General features: G+C 36.6%; 1 long non-coding RNA gene across 1 annotated transcript in view; it reads right to left on the bottom strand.

Moving 5' to 3' along the window:
• LOC132070471 (uncharacterized) overlaps positions 1–16,124 on the bottom strand; it is a 46,517-nt gene extending 30,393 nt beyond the window's left edge. The window contains exons 1-2 of the long non-coding RNA XR_009418006.1: positions 16,005–16,124; positions 13,297–13,447 (exon numbers count right to left, since the gene is read on the bottom strand). This is a non-coding gene — a long non-coding RNA (uncharacterized LOC132070471). The remainder of the gene's footprint in view (positions 1–13,296; positions 13,448–16,004) is intronic.
• Between the last annotated feature and the right edge of the window lie 4,757 nt (positions 16,125–20,881).

Here is a 20,881-nt window from a genome sequence, read left to right as displayed (position 1 = left end):
CACCAGGAGGAAAGGACAAGACACTCTTCTCCTGCTTCAAGCAGCTGTACTTCCAAAGTGAAAAAGTCCTGGTTCTGCTGGACTGAATTATTTAGTCTAAAACAAAGAGGTTCTATACAGATGGAAAAACATGTGTGTTGAATGACAAACAAAGTCTTATTTACTGAATGTATTAAAAATTGTTTTTCCAGACACATTTCATCAAAGCAAAGCTCCATCCTTGGGAAAACAGCTATATTCACAATCAAGACAGATGTACAAGTCATGTGAAATAAGGCTGCCACTGGACTGAATTATTTAGTTGTTTGCTAGAGACTTGATCAAATTCAGCCTCTGTGTAAACATACAGAATTAAATGGGACACAGTTTGAGATGTTCTACATCCTGATCCAATTTGATCATCTGTGTGCATCAGATCTTTGGAAATGCTAGTGTAAAATGTAAAGATGTCCTTCTAGTAAATGCAAGCTTGTGGGTATATTGTGGATTAAATAGTCCATAAGACTCAATAGCATAATTTAGAAAAAATGCAATAATCAATCACACATACATGAAGGAGTTTGAATTTCCAATGTGATCAATTCTGAAAGAGTCTGTCCTCTGACAAACAAATGCAAGTGGATTTTCAAAAACACATTTTTTTCTTGGAAAGGTGAAGACTTATTCTCATTTTACATCTAGCCTTGAATTTCCTTTCTTTAACATTAAGTGTCTTCTTAAATACACTTCTAACTTACTGACTGTAGTCCAGCTTGTTGTTCCAACAGATTATTCTGTAGTTTAGAAAACTGCCTTTTCTGTGACACATATTCACACAGTAACAGAAGATATTGGAGAAACTGCTCACAGATTATTAGAATGCTTGCGAAGCATAAATGTATTTAAAGTTTCCTAAATATGATCTCTAAACAATATCTAAATATAGTCATTTCATATTAAGCCACCACATTATCCTGTTGGAAATGAATTAATGGTTTACTGGTTTGAATAGCCAGTATTTTATTACTGTTGTAGATTTTAATTACTTTGTGTTGACAGTTGCAGTTTTTGTACCACATACCACACAATTTTATTTGTGTGTGATCACAGGAATACATTATTACTCTGTTTTAACAGAGTTTCAGTTTTAGTTCTTCATTAGCCAGATCATAAAAACGCAATGAAATAAAGTGTGAAACTCTAAGTGTCTCAAAATATCTCTAAATCAGTTTGCTTAACTTAGTAAGAAACTGAAACCATAAATATAAAAGTTTTAGATTAAAATATGACTCCACAAATTTTATATCATGCTTAAAAGATTTATAATAATAGTGAAGGATGCATTGCACAACCGCAGTTGTTGCCAAGCACTAAGAATATTGTTTTTGTGAGGTTTTTACCTCAACAAAATGTATCTGCTTGCATGAAAGCAAGAACTGTGAAGGAGCCTCCCAATTTTAGGAAAACATTTTGAGGATGAAAACTGCAATTAAAAGAGAAGCGTGCTCACTAACCAGTGGTCTGAGCAGATGTTAATCAATTGCAATGTCAATTGATCTATCTCTTATAAAAAAAGACAAAACTAAAGATGACAGAGTCCTGATAACTAAACCTGACCAGAGGCATTAAGTAGTTATAGAAGTAGTTTGCCAGTAGGGTTTCACCAGAGGAGACTGGCGCTCAGCTGAGATGCTGGAATGAAATTTCAACAGGTTTTCCCTGGAAGATCACTTGATGTAGCTCAACACAACAAGATGAAGGGGTGGGCCTGCTGCCCACCCAGCACCCAGCACCAGAACAGGGGGGTTGCAAGAGGAAGGTGGCATTTTGTGTGCACACTAATTCTAACACTTTGCCAGTAGAGAAAGTGCAAGGAATTGTTTGTAACATTGTAAAGCTCCTTTGCAGGAAAATGGGTTGCTATTGCATTTAGTAAACCAATATCTGTGAAGCTGGCAAAGGTTAGCAGGAGAACAAGCAGAAATGATCCCAACAGCACCTTTCTGTGCAGACTTAGAGGCACCAAGTTCCTCTAGTTATTAAAAAACTGTAAATGGATGGAAGCTCTTCCCCAACTGTGGTCTCCCCCTCAAAATAAAAATGTGGATGTATCTGGATAAAGTGTGGAAAATGGGTCCTAACTCTCCACAGAAACTGGGTAAGTTCCTTTAGTCTGCACAGGAAAGCCTAAAGCCCATCATCTAATCAGTTGAGCAGGGAGCAATGTACAAAAGCCAAGAGGATGAAGCAGTTTACCCTTGTCCTGAATTGTACAATATTCCATATTCAAATTGTGTCCATAAAACAAGTAAAAGAGGAAGAAAACAGAAAGTGTATGTATAGAAATTTTAACCACGTTATTGAGACTTATTCAATATAAAAGTGCTCAGATTTCTTTTTGTTTTCTTCTTCATAACAATGAAGTTTCTTAGATTAGACTCTTGAGATGCCAAATAAGTTAAGAATCAATTCTTTCCTTAATATAGGGACAGTACCTTTTGTCCGAAACAAGATTTTGAGTTTAACATGGCCAAATAGTCTGGCAGACTGTGTCAATGGCAGAAAGTTGTAGCACAAGGAAGAAACATGACCAAAGATTAATATAAATCAATTAATTTCAAGATTTCACCATGCTCAAATCAGGGATATAAAGTATTAATAGAGAACTTGAGTGACAAGAGCAAAAGTTTTTGAACTTTAACATCTACCAGAAAAAGGAAAATTTCAAAGGAATTAGAGTTTATGTCCTTATCAGATAATCTTTAGCTAGACCACCCTATCTGAGTTATCATAAAAAACGATTAAAGAAGAACTGAGTGGTTGATTTTCCAAAATTACAATAAAAATTATAATATATATAATATAATATATAAAATATAATTTAACATGGTACAGGTCTTACATCATTGCCAAAAGCATTTTTAAATAATGCTCCAAAGTCAGTAGTCTTTGAGAGTCCATTAAAGTAAAGAGAATCACCTCCCTAAATTATCACCTCCCTAAATTAACTTGACACATGTAGTGTGGAAGCATGGTAGGTGACTCAGTCACTAATGTAGCAGAAGGACACATGCAGTTCTGACTATAATTTTTAGTCCCAACGGTGATTATCTGGAGCTGTAAATAGTGACAAAATTCAATCTCTCATTGGCCAGAACTTTGAAAATCTCTGTAGTGTTAACAGTATGTACAAACATTCTAGTTAAAGGGAATGCAATGCTTCAAAACTGAGAAGCTTTTCCAAAGCACCCATTTTCTCACCATGTGGTAGACAAGTTAGTTCTTTTACAGAAGTTATTCTGGCACTATAGATTGCCTTTAGCAAAAGGATACAATATCAGTTATGAAATTAGTTATATAAAATACCAAACACCCCCTCAAGGTCAAAATACCACTGAATATGCTAATTCTTGATGTACATTAAGCCAGACTGTGACCAGGCTTTCACTATGCTCTTTAAAGGATGACACTGTTGCCTCTATTTTTTTGTCATAAAATAAAATTGTCCTGAGAACAGCACAACTGCTGTGAGGGAGGGGAATAAACATGATTAATACAGCATCACCTACTTAATATCTGCTATTCTGCATTACTCTCTACTGTGCATGAAGAAGACTGTTCAATGGAAATAATAATTAGAGAAACTACATTTAAAACCCAGCATAATTATATTGTATGTATGCATTTTTGTATTACCCATAGATATTTTATCATCCCAGTTAATTTATTTTTCTGTCATCAAGTAGAAAACACCCAAGGTACATGGCTTCCTTTGGAACCTACTCCATAGCCATAAAGCAGTAAGTATTTCACATTTAACACTCCATTTACACAAATAAATATAGAAAAAAATGTTTTTCTAAATAAAAACTTCCTAAATTACAATAATTTTAATGGAAAAAAATTTTAAGAAGTTTTAAGTCTAGTTGCCAAAAATAATTTTGTTTGTCTTTCTTGAAACTCCTTCCTATTTCTGCAACAGTCAGGGAGGGATTTGTAATTACATGTACTAGGTAAATCAAATCTATACCACCTATTATTTCAAATACACTTTAAAATCATGTAACCTGTGTCATTATATGTCATAGGCCACTTAACATATTTCATTATAATTACTTGTTTCATATCATCCTAAGTGATTAATTTTTGTTTCCATGTTTAGACTCTTTGGAGTACATACATAAATGCATAGTGAGGTCTACAAAACACTGCCTGACATCAAACACCTCTCTATAGAATCCTAAGAGAAGTCAATCACAGGGAACATTGACTGGTATTTCACCACCTACTGTTTTTACTGGGGTGCCTTCACAAACAAAATTCATAAACAGAGTCAGCTTTAACTGATGTATCACAAGAGCTGTAATACTGGAGCTGGCTACAGAGGATGAACTTCTCCTAAGACAACCATTCTAATGGATTTTGCATTTAAATTACCTAATACTGCCTAAGGGTGATTTATACCATCTTGGAGGATCAGACCAATGCATACAGACCTAAAACACTGTCATAAAAGTGGCACAAGAGAATTGTGTACACATCTTAATCCTCATCACTGGAAATACAGAGAAACAATATCAAACAACTATTTAATCTTAATAGCATTTTCTTTCATATAAGAATTTTAGTTAGATTTACTAGGTCCTAAGTGCAAGAAACTAGGTTTGCCAACAGAATTAGATGCCATTCTGCTATTATCACAAATTTTCTGTAAATGACAAGAAGAAGACAAGAAATCATTAGCATAAAATGAGATTAGGTAATAGGCCCTAATTTTTCCCATATCAACTTTAACATAAAAAAGTAAATTCTTACTAAAAAACTGAAGTTATCTAACAATACCTAATAACAGATTTCATACCCTCTTAATATAAAATTATATTGCAGCATAACTAGGATTTAGCCAACCTTACTATAATTTTATTAAGTTAGGATATGACAGCACATCAGCAAGTAGTGTAGAGCTATGGGATCTGTGAAGAACTGGCGATTAGAGTTAAGTCCAGAAGTGGCTCAGGGTTGTTTCAGGTGGTGCCCAGCTTCATTTCACCTCACAAGAATTTAATCTATATGCTTTGGGACCTTGGGCCAGTGTGTATTCAAGTGAGAGCTATGTGGAAATTCTCTGTGAAAATGGATGTCTGTTCTGAACCAAAACACTAATGTATATAATTTAAACATGGCACATCCCATGGCCTTGGAAAACTGTTCTTTAATTCTTCTTAATAACCTAGCCCTTAGAAAACTAGACCTGAACTTAAGTTTACAATACCTATGGTGACCTAACCAGCAGATTGCTGGATTTAAAAAAAGAGGAGATTCACCAATTCATCCTCTCCAATAGTTATAATGGTCTACTATTGCTGCAATACTTAAATTTAATCTATTAACCAAGTATCCTAGAAATTAAGTTCAGATGTGATTTATCCTGAAATAATGTAAACTAAGCAAATACTATACATCCCTTGAAATTACACAGTTCCTTGAAGCTGCCAAAACTTTGTCCCCATGCCTGTACTTGGAAAGTGCTTCTCATTAGACTGTACTAGTAGCTGGTAAACAGATATAAATAGCAAACACAGTTGCAGTAAACAGCTATATGCCAGTATACTTTGACTGGAGTTACAACAGCAAAATCCACATTTAGTCTAAGCATGAACTGCCAACAATTGGATTTTCAGTTGTTGAAGTAGTTGCCAGCTATATCAAGTATATGAAATCAGCAATATTATGTGCCATGAAAATTACAGTACAAAATAAAACCTCTAGTTGTGTACTTCTTATATGTAAGGAACGTAAGGAAATTGGGACATAATACTGGTCTTGTTACTGGAATAGTGGATACTGTACTACTTTGTGGACAGAAAAAATTGATGCAATGTTCCACAATCCAGTAGCTAGTTTACTGACACAGATCACAAACATTGTGTTTTTTCTTATTCTTGAACAGTGTTTTTTTATCCACCTTTTTATTATTGTGTTCTACCTATGAATAAAATCTGTGTAGGAGGGAAAAGGTGATTTTCAAACAGTTATGCATCAGCCACACAAAAAAAAAACACGATTATGACCTGGTACAGGACTACACTTACAAGAGAATCATATTGGGGCCATCTGTTATCTGTGCATACACTGAGCAGGCAGGCTGCTCTCATCTCTTACTGACTTGTAGTTTTCTGCAATTCATTATATAGAGGCCTTTACCTAGGCAAAATGCAAACTTCTGCAAGAGGAAGGGGTACATAACAGACATCAGTCTATGCCTATTATCAACACACGAAAATCAGAAGAACCAAAGTAATCCAGAGTGCTTCCTCATTAAGTATAGCAAGAATAACATAAAAAAAATACATTTCACACATGAAAAGCTTGATCTGCACAGAAAACAGTAATATGATACCATGCTAGTAATAGAAATGCTACACTTCTAACTACTTCCATTTCAAAGACTACACACAAAACATTGACCAGGGTGCTAATTATTAAAGAATAAATTCATCTTGAGCATAACAACACAATTGTCACAGAACTTGTCACAAGTTGTCACACCAGATAAATTTGACTGAGCATTAAAATGCTCATTACTGTAATTATGATTTTTCTTTATAAAAATTCATTGAGAATGATCTGAACAAAATTATTCTATGGCTGATTACAGCTCATGAATTTACATGACAATCAGCAGGAATATTTAGAGCCAGTTAACAACATGTAAGTGATTACATTGAAAAATAACAAAACTTAGTAATTGGTTGTACAATGCAGGGTGTTTCAGATTTAAGAAAGTTTGGGCCGTTTTTCTTATTTGTAAATCATGTGATAAATACATAACTTTCTCTTAAGATAAACATATTTTTCATTATTGTGGAAGCCCTTAAAATATAGCATGTTGAAAACATTCTTTCAGTACTGTACCTACTTTTATATAGAAAGAATCAAAGAATTCAGTCTTCAAAAAATGAGGATGAAATCCTCTATTTGAGTGAAAATGTTATATTCATTAAAAAATGTCCAGGCCTATTATCAGTCTTTATCCCTCCTCAGATATAAAGGTTTGCAAACACTTCAGGTAATATCAGTCCTTAGCCTCTATTGGTGAAGTACATAATTTGATCATTATTTGTTTTGGCTGTTCTTTATTTAGCTCAACAGAAGAGTTCAATCCTATCTCATCCAGGTTCTCAGCACTCTAATAGTGACATTTCTTTCTGAAGTTCAGTGAACAGCCTGATTATACCTGTCAGGTGTTGCTTGTTTTCCCTCATATTGAATTTTTTTGTTGCTGCTTTACTTATTTATGATGTGCTGTGATTGACTTATTGACAAAAGAAGAGTTGCCAAGTTTCTCTTTACAGCTGCAACAGAAGGAAATGACTTTTCATGTTTCATGATTTCTAAGGAAAAGAAAAGAAAATTCTTCCTGTAGTTATTCCTTAGTTTTAGTCTCAAATTCAGATGCCAAGTATCCCTGTACTTCAGAGATGCAAGTATCAGGGACACCTTCAAGTTCAGCACTCAATCCCATGAAGCCCTAATATAGGCCCTAGAAAGGACCTAGTTCACATCCAAATCTCCCAAAAATGTTGGATGGGTTCCTGATCAAAACATCTCTCTTAATTCCATATTCACTCAATCTCAGCCTAAGTTTTGCATGCAGTGGTGTTGTTAGGATTGCTCACAAGAAGAGTAGCTCTCCCTTCCCTTTTGCCTCAAATTCTGAAAGCCCTATCAATTTGAGTTAGAATTAATCAAACATCCATCTTTGGCAGTCATGGTTGACAAATAATACCTTTATCTTCATAATAAATCTTAAAAATTAAGATATTCATATACTATTTCCTTTAACTTTGAAAGTATAAACCTCTAATGCTCTGAATCTTTCATGCAAGAAGGTACAAAAACAGGAATCAATCCCACTTTGTAGGGAAACCTTTCCAAGTCTTCATTTTCTCGAGACCCTGGATCACTCCCCTATTCCTTTTTTTAATCCATATATTTCTATTAAACACTGGCAGAAAAAAAAACAACCCTCATTTAATTTTTTAAAATGAACAAATAAAATAATGGTAATAACACAGCTTCTTACATCTTACATAACTGGTTCTTCTTACATCTTTAGGGACAGCCACCAAAACCTCTCCATGTCAGAGTATACTTTGAACATGAACTTTCAACATCCACACATTAGAAAAAGTTTTTGGCAATGTAATACTTCCAAGGTCAAAGGGGTGGCATCACATAGTATATAGATTAAATCAGTGTATGAAATTAATAAGAATAATAGGACTTCTTAACGTGCTATACAACTGGGATGCATCAACATATGAAGATCCCAAGTCTGATAGGAAACTATTCCATCCTCTGAGTACACAACAAAGCGTGATGGACAACCTGGACATTTATAATTACAGCTTGTGTTAGCTGAGTCTCCACATCATCAGCTGAAGCACAACAATTCCTCATTGTAACCAGAACCTTATCTATCCCATAAGTTCCATGGGCAACCCAAATCTGTTTCTTAACGTGTATTAAACGGATGCAAACCCACTGCCCATAAGTGTCACAAAGTCCTTCCATTGCCAGCAGTTTAATTATCTCCACATGTGTAACAAAGGAAGAAGAGATCTTTTTTTGTTAATTATCTCTAAATCTGTAATAAAGAAACATAGAATAGAAAACATTTTGTTAAACAGACTCTTTAAAAAGAAACAGCCACTGCTATTGATTAAGTGCTGCCCACTGGAATTCTTTGGGTTGTAATTCTTTGTTGTAGCCAAAGATTATCCGCTCAGTGATTTTCATGAGCTTCATAAATCCTTGCTCCATTTTTTATCTCATACTCTAAACCAATTTTTGTTCTTGGTGTAAAATTAAAATGTAAACACACAGAAAACCTCACATAAATACCTTGTGTTTCACCTTGATGAAGTGCAGCTGAAGGGTCCCCAAAAGAATTTACTTTGAGTTCAAATATCAAGGTTATTTGAGACCATATTCTATACCCTCTTCTAAAAGCACTTGTAACATAGCATGTAAACATCATTGTGTTAAACTTGTAACATAGCATGTAAACATTACTGCTCATAACATGAACAGTTGCAAGATAAAGCCTCTAAACTACCTGCAAAAAACTCCTGCAGTTCCCAAATCTACAGAGCTACCCAACACCACATATAGGCACCAGCTTGGCACCACCCTCATCAGCTTACCTGCAATACACACACAGACAAAACTTAAACAGCCAAAATAAGAATGAAATCACTGGCCTTGATAACAAAATGGGATATTTTGAGCAAAGATGCCTTGACAGATTATTCTAAGAAGGATGCTATCCATATCTCTGTTCTAAAGGTAGAGAAGATTAGGTGAAAGGATATCTGAGTTATTTTGATTTTTTCTGAAAGTAGGCAGAATTATAAACAGTTTTGGTTTGGGCTCTCCCCCCCCCCCCAGCCACTCTCTTAATTAGCTGGAAAAGGCAGGACTCCACGTGAAGATCAGAAGGGCAGGTGAGCAGTTCAGGTTTAAGACTAACTACTTAAAAAAAAAAAAAGATTGAAGAGATGTGGCTTATTGCAAATACTATGGTTAAACGAAAGTTATACATTTTTTAACACAATGATGAGAAATAAAGAAAATATTAAATGAAAGCTAAGTTACTATTAATACTAACGACATGGATATAGTGTTCCTGCTTTCGTACAGTGTTGAACTACATGACCTTTTGAAGTTCCTTACATCCTTATTCTCTATAAATATTAAATTAAACTAGAAATACATCAGGGCAGTGACTCTCAGTATTGAATTGGTTATAAATCAAATTAGCCACCAATAATAATCAATCCTTATTTAGTCTAAGGAATCTTCTGTCTCTCCAATTATAAATCCTAACTAAAGAATTCTATCAAAGCAAGTAAAAGTTGAAGTTTGAATTGGTAAGTAAATTAATAATGGGACCAAATCACTTAGTGTCTACAATACAGCCAGATCTTATAAAGTTAGAAATTATAAAGTCTTTTTTTTACACACCAATCAGTTTTCACAGGCACATCTTTCCTTTTCTTTTAAGGTAAAAGACTGCTCTCTTTTCTTTGCAAGAAATCATATGGAATAATGGTTACAGATTTAGGACTATAGCTAGCATTATTACAAAATGATACTTAGGAACAATTCCACCTTCATAATTTTTCGTCTTCCCCATTTGCATTTCAAAGAACACATAAACAAGGTAATCTAGGGGCAAATTCTGGTTTTATTGTAGATAACTACCTAATTCATATTGACTCATGATTTCAAAACATCTTTACTATTCTTGGATCTTAGCAGAAAATTATGCTCCACAAAATGAAGTGAAAAGTGGATCTATTTTAGCTCCACCAGAAGTTGTCCCATAGTTCTATACACTATAGTTTATATTACATCTTTATAGAGCACTATTTGTAGATTATACCATAATTTATCTCATGTCCTAAAACATGCCTTCTGCAGCAAGATGAAAGCTGCAGCTTGACTAATGTTTAGTGCCTCTTTCCCCTAGCAAGTTTATCCCTATTTCCCTTCCCTTCCTTCTTATTAAAATAATTTTCACTTGTACAGCTCTTGTAGTATCAGCCACAACAGAACACATATAATGCCCCATGGTTTCCATTTTAGAAGCAATTTAAGGATTCAAACACTACTATTTCAACTATATTCATGACATTATCTAAATTGCCACTGTGATTTTGCAGCCCTGCTCTGAAACCAGCCTTAATAGTAGTACCAGGGAGCTGGTTTTACCCTGGCTGACAGAGAACTAGTCTGAGGGATGGATGTGTTACCATTCAAGTCCTAAAATCTGTTTTTCACACTTATTTTTTCAGGTAGAGATATAAGAGTGCAATTTTAGATTGACATCAGTATCTGCTTTGAAAGAGCACCTTGCAGATACCACAAACAGAGAATAGCCCAACTCCAGAAAAAGTTTGTTCACAGAGCTCAGGAGTTATAAAATGAATATCTTTCCTCAGGTAACTTGAAGTGAAGCCTCCTGGATGGAGTAACACAGTAAAGTAATCCCTTCTTCTCCTAGAATCTGGTTTTGTTTGAAGTTCAGATATACAAGCTGTAGGGAGAACACATGCTATGTTTCATTTGAAGGAATGAGGAGCTTAAATCTACACTGAGCCCATTTTAAAGGAGTGTGTCAAGATGACTGACAAGTATGGAGGCTAGCAAGAAAACATCAGGGCCCCTGAATGACTGTGTATAGAAATAATGTCATCACTGGGAACATTGACTGAGGTCATTGATCTACAGCGCTGGACCCAAACTGGCAAACTATTTCCAGGGGCAATGATATGAAGTTTACTTTTTGGCTGAAAGTTTCAAAAGAGGCTTTCAGACCCAAAACATAATAAAGGGCAGAAAAAGTAAACTGCTTGGAAAAAAGATGCATGAAAAGAAAGTAAAATTCCAGGATGAGCAATGGAATCCAGCTACAAAATCACTATCCTAAGGTGGTCCAGAGAGAAACTTGAATCATTAGCAATTGCTTTTACAGTGGTGCTTTAAATTATCTCAGTTTTGGAGAGATAGGGGATTTTGTTCTGACTCACACAAAGCAGCTGATACAAAAGGACATGTATCCAGCCAATATAATTTCCTCAGAAAGAGACATTCAGCAATAATAGCATTTTCCTTTGAACTGTACTAGGAATTTTCTTCCTGGTACAGTTTTTACAGGAATAGCTGATTGAAATTTCACAGAAATTTCTTACAAGTGCTGAAATATGGTATGGAAACTTGGAAGAGTGGGGGAAGAGTGCTACTTCTGATGTGAACATTGCGTAGTTAATGAACAGCCTGAAAAAAAATTTCACATTTTTCCATATACACATTTGCCCTTTGTTTCATTGTAGCCACCACATATTCTAGTTATTTCCACAGGATAAAGAAAATGCTATGCCTAAAATAAAATAGGAAAAAAGGAACTATATGTTATTGCTCCAGAGCATATGATTTAAAAGTTAATCAATATGCAATAGGGGTAAATAGGAATATGCTTACTAATAACTTTTCCAAATGTGTTTTACAGTTCTGAACAGTGACACTAAGCTGTTCATAACACTTGCACAATTTCCAGTATCCTCTGCCACATCATATTTATTCTAGGATGTTGAACCATTTTGAATAATTTCATGCATATCAATGTCCGTAATTATTTCAGACACTCCAGTAGCACATGCTTCATTACTGGGTCTTGTTAATTTAGAGAGATTGTTTTTTGTCAGCACTTCTTCCACACTGGATAGTTGTGAAGTGCACCATTTATTTTCATTATTTCACTGTACACTGACCCAATCTTTGAAGAGTATACTGTCTTTTCAAGTGAAGCAGGTTAATGGTAACCCTACAGCATTGTTTAAAGGTAGCATGCTGCTTGTTAGCACACTGTGTCATAGTGTCACATTTCCTTGCTTTTGTATCTCTTTTCACACATTATTTGAGGAAAATAAGTGGTGGCTAACGTTAGTATAGACATTGCAAAATTGGTTTTTGTGTAGTAAGTGTCATGAGGGCCAATTTGATGCACAAATGACACTCACTTGATGCTTACTTGGTAGAAAAAATGGAATTGAAACATTTGAGGAGTTCAAGCTCACAACATGTACAGTAATTTTAGTTTCTTCTGTCTTCCAAAATTTAGCAATGTAGAATTTCCCAGCTATCCAGATCAGAGACAGTATTTCTCATTTGGGTTATGCCATCCTGTCAGATTCAGAGGATTAACTCCTAGATTTCTTATCTTCATCATTCTATCCTGTAGACCTTGCTTTTTTGATCAAGTGACAAAGAATCTTGCATTTGTTACCACATTTACTACCACATCACTAACATCTGTTTGACAGGAGGCAACAGCATGTTGTACATCTGCACTGAGAGCCTCAGTACACCAGAGCTGTAACACAACCACAAAACAGACATACTACTACATAATATATGTACATACATATCCCACATGCTGGGTAATCTCAACTACAGCACACACAGTACTGCATTTCTGAGTGTCTTATTTACACAGATTGCATAAATATAGAGCCAATTTTGAGCTTGCCCCGTTTTATGCTCAGTAATTATCAACTTCAGCTAGAAAACTCATGAATTTGATCTCAATAAGTTCAACAGAATTGGCCTAAAATGTAAATTTCTTGTATTTCTTTTTGTGTGTATGTGTTGATCTGTAGCATTTCTGTTTAATCTTTTTCCCACAGCAACTAAGGCTTTAAAAATGTTGAAAAACAAAGTTTAGCAAATTACAATAAAAAGACAACTTACTGAAAAAAGTCTAATCCTGGCAGCATAGATCTCCATAAGAGATAATCTGGAGAGTTTTATATGACAAAATTCTTCAAGTGTCCTAATAGGCTTATGTTGCATATCTCTTCACTACACAGCAAAGGTATCCTTATGACACGATGATAAGAGTCTGTAAAGAAAATAATAAATGACAGATGGCAATGACTTCAGAAAAGATTACAAAATTGTTACTGTCAGTACACTAACTTCTGCATGAAAGAGACATTTTCCATTCTCTCTCCTAGTATTCTTAAGTCTTTACTTTGATTGCTTTTTCCTGGGATTTGTTCAGACTGTAGTGACAAATGCAGTATCACTTAAGTATCCAGGCAAATGAAAGACAGATTGAATAGGTGCAGCAACACACAAAATGAATCACAAAATCTGCTCTCACACCTGCAAGGAATCAGTGGATCTTCTATCCTAATGAAGTCTTCGTTTTCAGCCACAGGGAATAAGGCAAACAGGGAACCTCTGTGTCTTATTAGAAACAAAAACTGATTCCAGCACAGCTCATCAGTGTTCAAAAGCAATCAGTTTAGTATACTGCCAGCTCTGCCTTTTCTTTTTCTTTCATGCTGAACTGACAACTTTTACTCCATCCATAGAGAAGCTGACAGGTGGAGCAGCAGCTGAGCAGCTGCAGGCATTTGGCTGCCTGTGGCTTGCTGCTGATGGCTGAGAACTTCTCTTCACTCTGGTGTTCATCCCTGGAGAACTCTGGAACTCAAAAGCACAAAGCTAAGTCCTTTCTACTGCAACTGCCCCAATAGCACAAAAGAAGGCAAAAAGGTTGGAAGGTCTTAATCTATAGCCCATTATTTCCAAAATATGGATGTGCATATCTCCCTCTTGGACAATCAGGATTCTATTACCTCTGAATGGTTAGACAAGAAAGAAAGGATATTGAAAGCCTACTTCAACCACAGGTTTGAAAGTAACATGTGATTACTTCATAGCATTAGCAACCTGGTGGATAACAATGGTTATGCCACTTTAGAGCAGACATCTGTTTTCAAAAGTCTGGACCAAAGCTGAGGACCCTGCTCATGTTTTCTAGCATGATAACTTCACTACTCTACCTCTATCTCTAGTCTATTAGAGAGATAAAACATGAATCCCAGGAAGTAGGAAACAAAAACCCACGGCAGTCCTGCTGCCGTGATATGCCCTACATGCAGTGGAAGAAGCTGGTGCAAGCTACATGGATGTGGTGAGCAAAAAGCAGAGGCTGCATCTTTCATCTTTGCCAACCTCAATGCATTTTGTGCTATCTTATTCCTAAGGTCTTATTACAGTCCTCCAGGACAGTTATCCATTCAATCATCTATGACATATGAGTCTATTCATTTCACTCGCAATTATGCAATGCTGACAGAAATAACTGACTGTCACAATATTTAGTTGCAAAGTGAAATGAAACAATGTCAATACAAGAGCTGTGCTAAAAGATAGCACAATACATTATTTAATGTGTCTCTGAAAAGAAAAAATAATTTTATATTCCAATCAGAGCAACATGCATAGGGCTGGCAGACAGGAGGTTCTCTCCTTCTTTCCATTCCTGACATTCCTTATACTTTGTTGAAGGAAGACTCCAAGTATGAACAAGCTTCTCTGCTGCAGTTTTTCCTTACAACACACTAGTGACCTACTTAACTCCCCATAATCTATCATGTAAGAAGTCAGTTTTATGTATAGTTCCTGCAGTAGTTTGTAACCTGTCTGGAGATCCACAAAAACATGTACAGGGAGCAGAAACTGTGAAAATGTTTACTGGAGTGGTAATGGAACGTCCTGAAACATTATTACTGAGTGCAGCAATTGTTAAGATTTCACTTGGAGCATGTCAGAATGGATATCAAGCACCGTAGCAGGTTGCCCAGGGAAGTGGCAGAGTCACCATGCCTGGGAGGTATTAAAAAGACATGCAGATATGGCTCTTAGTCACAAGGCTAAGTGGTGGATGTGGCAGTGCTGGGTTAATGGATATGATGCTCTTAAAGGTCCTTTCTAACCTAAGTGATTCTGTGATTTATCTCACCTCCATAAGCAAACTTCTGATGGCTCCAGAGCTAGAGAAGGATAAAGTTTAGGTAAATCCTCCAAAATGTCTATTCATCCAATGTTAACAGAAATTATAAATTGAATTCAGTCCAGCTATGTGTTTTCATCCATTTTCACTGTCTCTGCACTGTTTCCCACATTAGTTTATATTTGACCCATTCACACAATCAGGTGACACTCAGAAGGTATTCACTTCTCTCTTCATATCTAAACTTCTGCTAGCCCCAGTGCCAAACAAAACAGTTGTTCTGTCTATCTCACTGTGCCCATCTGCCAGGAACGGGTGTGAGTAAATCTGTCACTTTCAGCCAAATCTAAAGGTTGAATTTTAGAAGTAACCAGACTAGTAAATTAGTACAAGGTTTATGAAAATCCATAGGTGAAGAGAGAGAACAAAACTCACATGCACCAGAGAGAAGAAAAACTCAGTCTTTGTGCCTGTTAGCCAGCTACTGGCGGTAATTTCCCAAAGGCAGGCCTGCCAAATGGCACATGAGCAGCTTCAGCAGAGTAAAACTGCTTCCAGAGATTCAGTGATGGATATCTCACAGCCAACTTCCCAGGAAAGCCCTGCCCCTCTTGCTATTACATTGCCCCTCCCTAGTCCCAGAAGTCCTTACCATCTCTAAGTTACAGTGTCCCATGGAACTCCACCTGTTTCTGTCTTTGGGGGTCTCTGTTGTGTGAAATCTCCTACCCCATGTGATCAGAGTTTCATCTCATTTGTCCATCAGGACCAGCTGCCCCTTCCCACTTATCCAGGAGGAGGGCCAGCTTGGGAAGCCCCTTCCCTCTATGCACACAGGTGTCAGTTTATAGTTGTGAGCAACAATTTGTAAAGTATGTCAGCCATTGTGCTTTCATTTTTATCCCTATTTTTTGATTCTGTTAAGCTTTATGGTGAGCCTTCCTCTTTGGTTTATCAGTTTCTGTTACCCATGTAATATCATTCTTCTTTATGCAAGACGAATTGGAAAAAAGTTTATCATTGATAGAACAGATTGAAACAAGTTTGTTGAGTAATAAAATAAGTATTTCTTTAATTTTAAAATAATATTCTAAGTGTTTCCCCTGTGAGTTGTCATAGTACCCTTTCACTGACACTCCTGCTACATATTTGTCAAGGTCTGCCTTACTGGCTCATCAGAACTTTATTGGTTTCAATAGAGATGCCACCTGACCTCAGATAAAGATCTCAACACAAGTTCCATATGCAGCATTTCTAGTCAGGAGTGGCAGCGGCCTCCTTCCTCAGGTTAGCAGCATATTAAACACTGGCATATAGTAAATACAAAGTTTAGTTCACAGATCCTTTTAATGAGAAATTCAGGATGTCAAAGGGAAAACTTTGCAAGAATCAGGCAGATATTTTAAATTAGTTCATATGAATAAGTAGAATGCTTTTCCCACATCACTCTACCACAGAGCATTTCGTTTCATAGCATACATGGAAACAACTTCATAATTCATGCAAGGCTTGTATCTTTTGCCTTACATTCTGGTAGTACTGTTCAGCTGGAGGAAAAAATGTTTCATAATAGGAAAAAAAAGCCTATTCAAATATTTAAACATCAGACAAAATAATTTGGAATGTTGTTTCCAAACTATGAGTATGGTCATAAACATCTAGTGGTAAAAATGTAAGACTGTAAACCTTGAAAGATACTTAAATTGCATAACTAAAGAGTGATAGAGCAACCTCTCCATGCCTTTGTATTGATTAAGATTATTGTCTTTCATGTCAGTACTGAAATGTCATCCAATTCCAGAAACTAAAGTCCACACAAAGGTAAAATAAAAAAGTCCACTTTTACAAAGGTAAAATAAATATATAGTTAAAAGGTGTTCAATAGGCTTCTGAAAATCTCTAGAATATCTCTTGTACCTTTACAGCCTAGAAGAAAGCTTAATAGCAGAAATATTTGTCAGACAAATGGAAAATCCAGTTTTCAGAATTGTTACATCTTAATAGAATCTTTTGAATCAGATACCCAGGTAAAGGAAAACCTTGTTCCTGGTCAGACACAGCAGTGTAACAGAATGAATGTAAACTTCTTATTTCCATCTTGTCTTTGGTGACAGTTTTCTCCAGACAGGATTTCCGTATTTGCTGAGGAAGAAATTAGTACTTCATTACTTTTCTTAGAACGTAAAACACTAAGGAAGGAAAAAGCACTGAATGGTAAATTGCGAAGCAACTGAAATCACACACAGGAAGTTTAAAGCGTTGAATAGCTTGAAAGTTAATTCATTCATATTTCTTCCGAAGTCAAGAGTATGAATGAAAGTAAAGAATAACCTGTACGTGATTTTTGTGTGAAGAGGGGAGATTTACTCAAACCCTTAGTGGTGATGAGTCTGTCAGCACCCCAGGAAAGCTGTGACCCTTGTGCCTGACCAGTCTGTCAGTATCCTGTTGTGGGCACCCTTCACTGAGCAGGTCACTAGATCTGAGGGTGGCTCCACTGACTTGTTCAGGGTCACAGACCTAGGAGAGAAACCTCCTCTTGGGTCTCCACACCTCTACCCACTGCTGGCAACTGCCAGTGCCCCTGGAGGACTCACTAACAGTTTATAGAATAGCACCCTTTATTAATAAAATTGTGACAGGTTAAGGTTTGAGAATTGTCAATAATAGTCAATAGACTGCAAAAATATATTTAAAGCAATATATTAAATCAAAGTAATGTACTAACAAGCTCTAATCCACAATAAAAGCTAGTTCTTGATAACCATTGAGTATGCATAGAGAATAGTTCTTATGCAATAGGCCTCCTTATAGAGGAGAAGGCAGGTTCAGCCCATCAGGTGATCCCAAAAATTACGGTAGAGTCCTCCCTCTCATTTCTCTGCATTTTTAACTCACTTTTATGCTATTTCTTTATGTTTAGTTGGAGCTTGAGGGATTTTGGTCATACCTTTTACCTTGGGGGTAAGCATCTCAGGATAGTACCAGAGATAACCTTGGGATGGAGACGTGTCAGTCCAAAGAGAGTGATTCCACCATGGTTGCTGGTTCAAGAACAGGACATTTTCCCTTACCTCCCTTGCTCTTCAGCTGCTGTGGGGCTTAGCAGCTAGAAAGTACCACTGAATTCCCTCTTCTGCAAGGGTTTTGACAGAGCCTGGCCATAGTGTCTCCGCTCCACTCCACCCTTCGTTTAGACCCCTGAGATTGCATTATGTGTGGGAGGTCACATATGCTGACCACATGCCATCCAGAGACTAGCAACAGTATTTTCCCCCATAATTCCCAGACCATTATCTTTTTATCCTTGGTCATCTTCCCACAGTGCTGGAGAAGCATGTGTTCTAATAACTGCTTTCATCAGAATAGTGAAGTTATAATTATGTTTGGGTTTTACCATCAGTCTTCCAGACCAAAATCACCTCAAATAAATCTTATAAAATGATAAAAATATTCACTGGTAATGTGTAGAAATACAAACAGTATTTTTTTTTGTGTAGAAAAAAAATACCGTGTAGAAATGTAAACAGTATTTTTTTTTGTGATCATTAAAATGTGAAGAAACAAAATGAAAAATAATCATATTATTAAAGCACACAGTTTCAGTAGTTCTAAATATATGAAAAACATCAATATTTACAAGAAGAACTCAATGCTTTATTCACTTCTAATCCTTTTCTCTTTTAAAGTGCGATTATGCAGCCTTGTGTAAGCATTCAGGTTTCTTCTTGCCTTTGGTTCAGGCTATTTCTGTTTGGCTTTTAGCAGCTTCTAACACAGCATTTATGTTCCTATAACTTCCCACTTTCACAGGGGCATATTGAACTTTTAACAGAAGTAGTGGCACAAACATGTTTACCAACCAGCAGCTAGCATGCATGTGTAAGAAAGGAAACACTGAATCAGAAATTTAAGTCATGAACAAAGAGGGTATGAAGGCAGTTGGTTTCTTCTCAGGCTTCTCCAGCTTTTTTCCTTTTATTTTCTCAAAGATTGGTCTTTCTTCTGTATCTGTTCTCCTTCCTTTGATTGCCTTAGGCCCAGACAGGAAGGTAAATAGACTGTGGCACACCTCAGTCAATTAGCTGGAGTTCTTTAAACTCTCTAGAAGCTAATTTTCTTAAAGATAAGGAAACACACATGGTACCAACCTGCACTCTGTAATGGTTCTACGGGTACATGTAAACTCCCTACAGCCCACAGGGGAAAGGGAGCTCACCCCACCACCAGCACCTGCCTTTTCTGTGTGAAACCTACCTCAAAATACCAGATTCTGGAATTTCTTAATCAGAAATTTATCAGTGGCTACTATTTTCCTAGTTCACTTGGGAATTCCAGGAATCACTTTGCATTTTTTCCTTATTGTCCTCATTTACATTCTCTCCTGAAGCTGAGAATTTCCATTTGCTCAGGTAGTGTTGCTTGTGTCTTGCAGAAAGATGCAAAGCCCCAAACTCCACCTTAGTGCATGGCCATCCTAACAGTGGTCTGGGGCTGGATGCAGGGCATCTTGGACTAGTTTACTGCATATCTCTGCTTTGCACATAACAGGAACTCGCTGAATTATGGCTTTTGGTGCATGCCAAAGTGCTTGTGGCTACCCACCCTTCTGATGTCACTCTCCCAAGGGAGAGCAACTCCCTCTCATGAACTTTTCCCCCATCCCAACATGTCAGAGCTTGTTCACCAGCCTTGTAAAATGAGAGGCATCACACTTGCCTGATTCATTTTATATGCTGTGGAGGGATAGAATGTAAAAACATAGTGCAGAAGGTAGTCTCACCCCTGAGACTACTTAGCTGTACTAATCACCAAAAATTAGGAACAGGCCTGCCTTTAATAGGCCACAGCTGTGTCCAATAAGAAGAAGAGTGCTACAAAAGAGTGGGTTAGCTGGTGGTGAAGAGGGTGTTGAAGATTGTTGTCTGTGCTGTGAAGAAGAAGGAGTCAGTGCTGCAAAGAGATGTCCATGAGAAATCACCAAGAAGGTATGGGAACTTTGCAGTACAATAACAACAAAATGCCACTTGTTAATTTCATTAGCTATTATGAAAGGAGGTTTTGCACGTGATGCATGCATAGAGAATGGTGTGAGAGTGTCTTTGGAGAAAATGTACCTACATTTTCAGGTACGTATTTTTTAACGTATGTAACTTCATGTGTATGTATATGTACTACAAATATGCACATTAAGTGTAGGTATAAAGAAATTGTATAGTTATGCATATCTCCATACTCTTATATTTTAACTTCTATAGAGAAATAAACTATTTATAAATGTGCTTTTTTCTCTTTATAGGCATTTGTGGCCCAGATAGGCAGCCAGTCACAGGTCGTGACCTTTCCAGAAATGTCACTTCCCTGTCGTAAAACATCAGCTGGAACAACATTGCAGCCCAGTGTATTTTGTGAAAGGAGAATGGTGATGGCACAGCATCGTTCCAGTGCAGACAGACAAGGAAGTTTGTCCTGATGATGAATCTTGGCCCTGTCTGAGATTACAGGGGGCATCACACTGTCACAAAAAGC

Source organism: Ammospiza nelsoni, chromosome 3, assembly GCF_027579445.1.
Source record: "Ammospiza nelsoni isolate bAmmNel1 chromosome 3, bAmmNel1.pri, whole genome shotgun sequence".
Lineage (NCBI taxonomy): Eukaryota > Metazoa > Chordata > Aves > Passeriformes > Passerellidae > Ammospiza > Ammospiza nelsoni.
The sequence above is the reverse complement of the archived record's forward strand: the minus strand, read 5'-3'. Positions and strand labels throughout refer to the sequence as shown.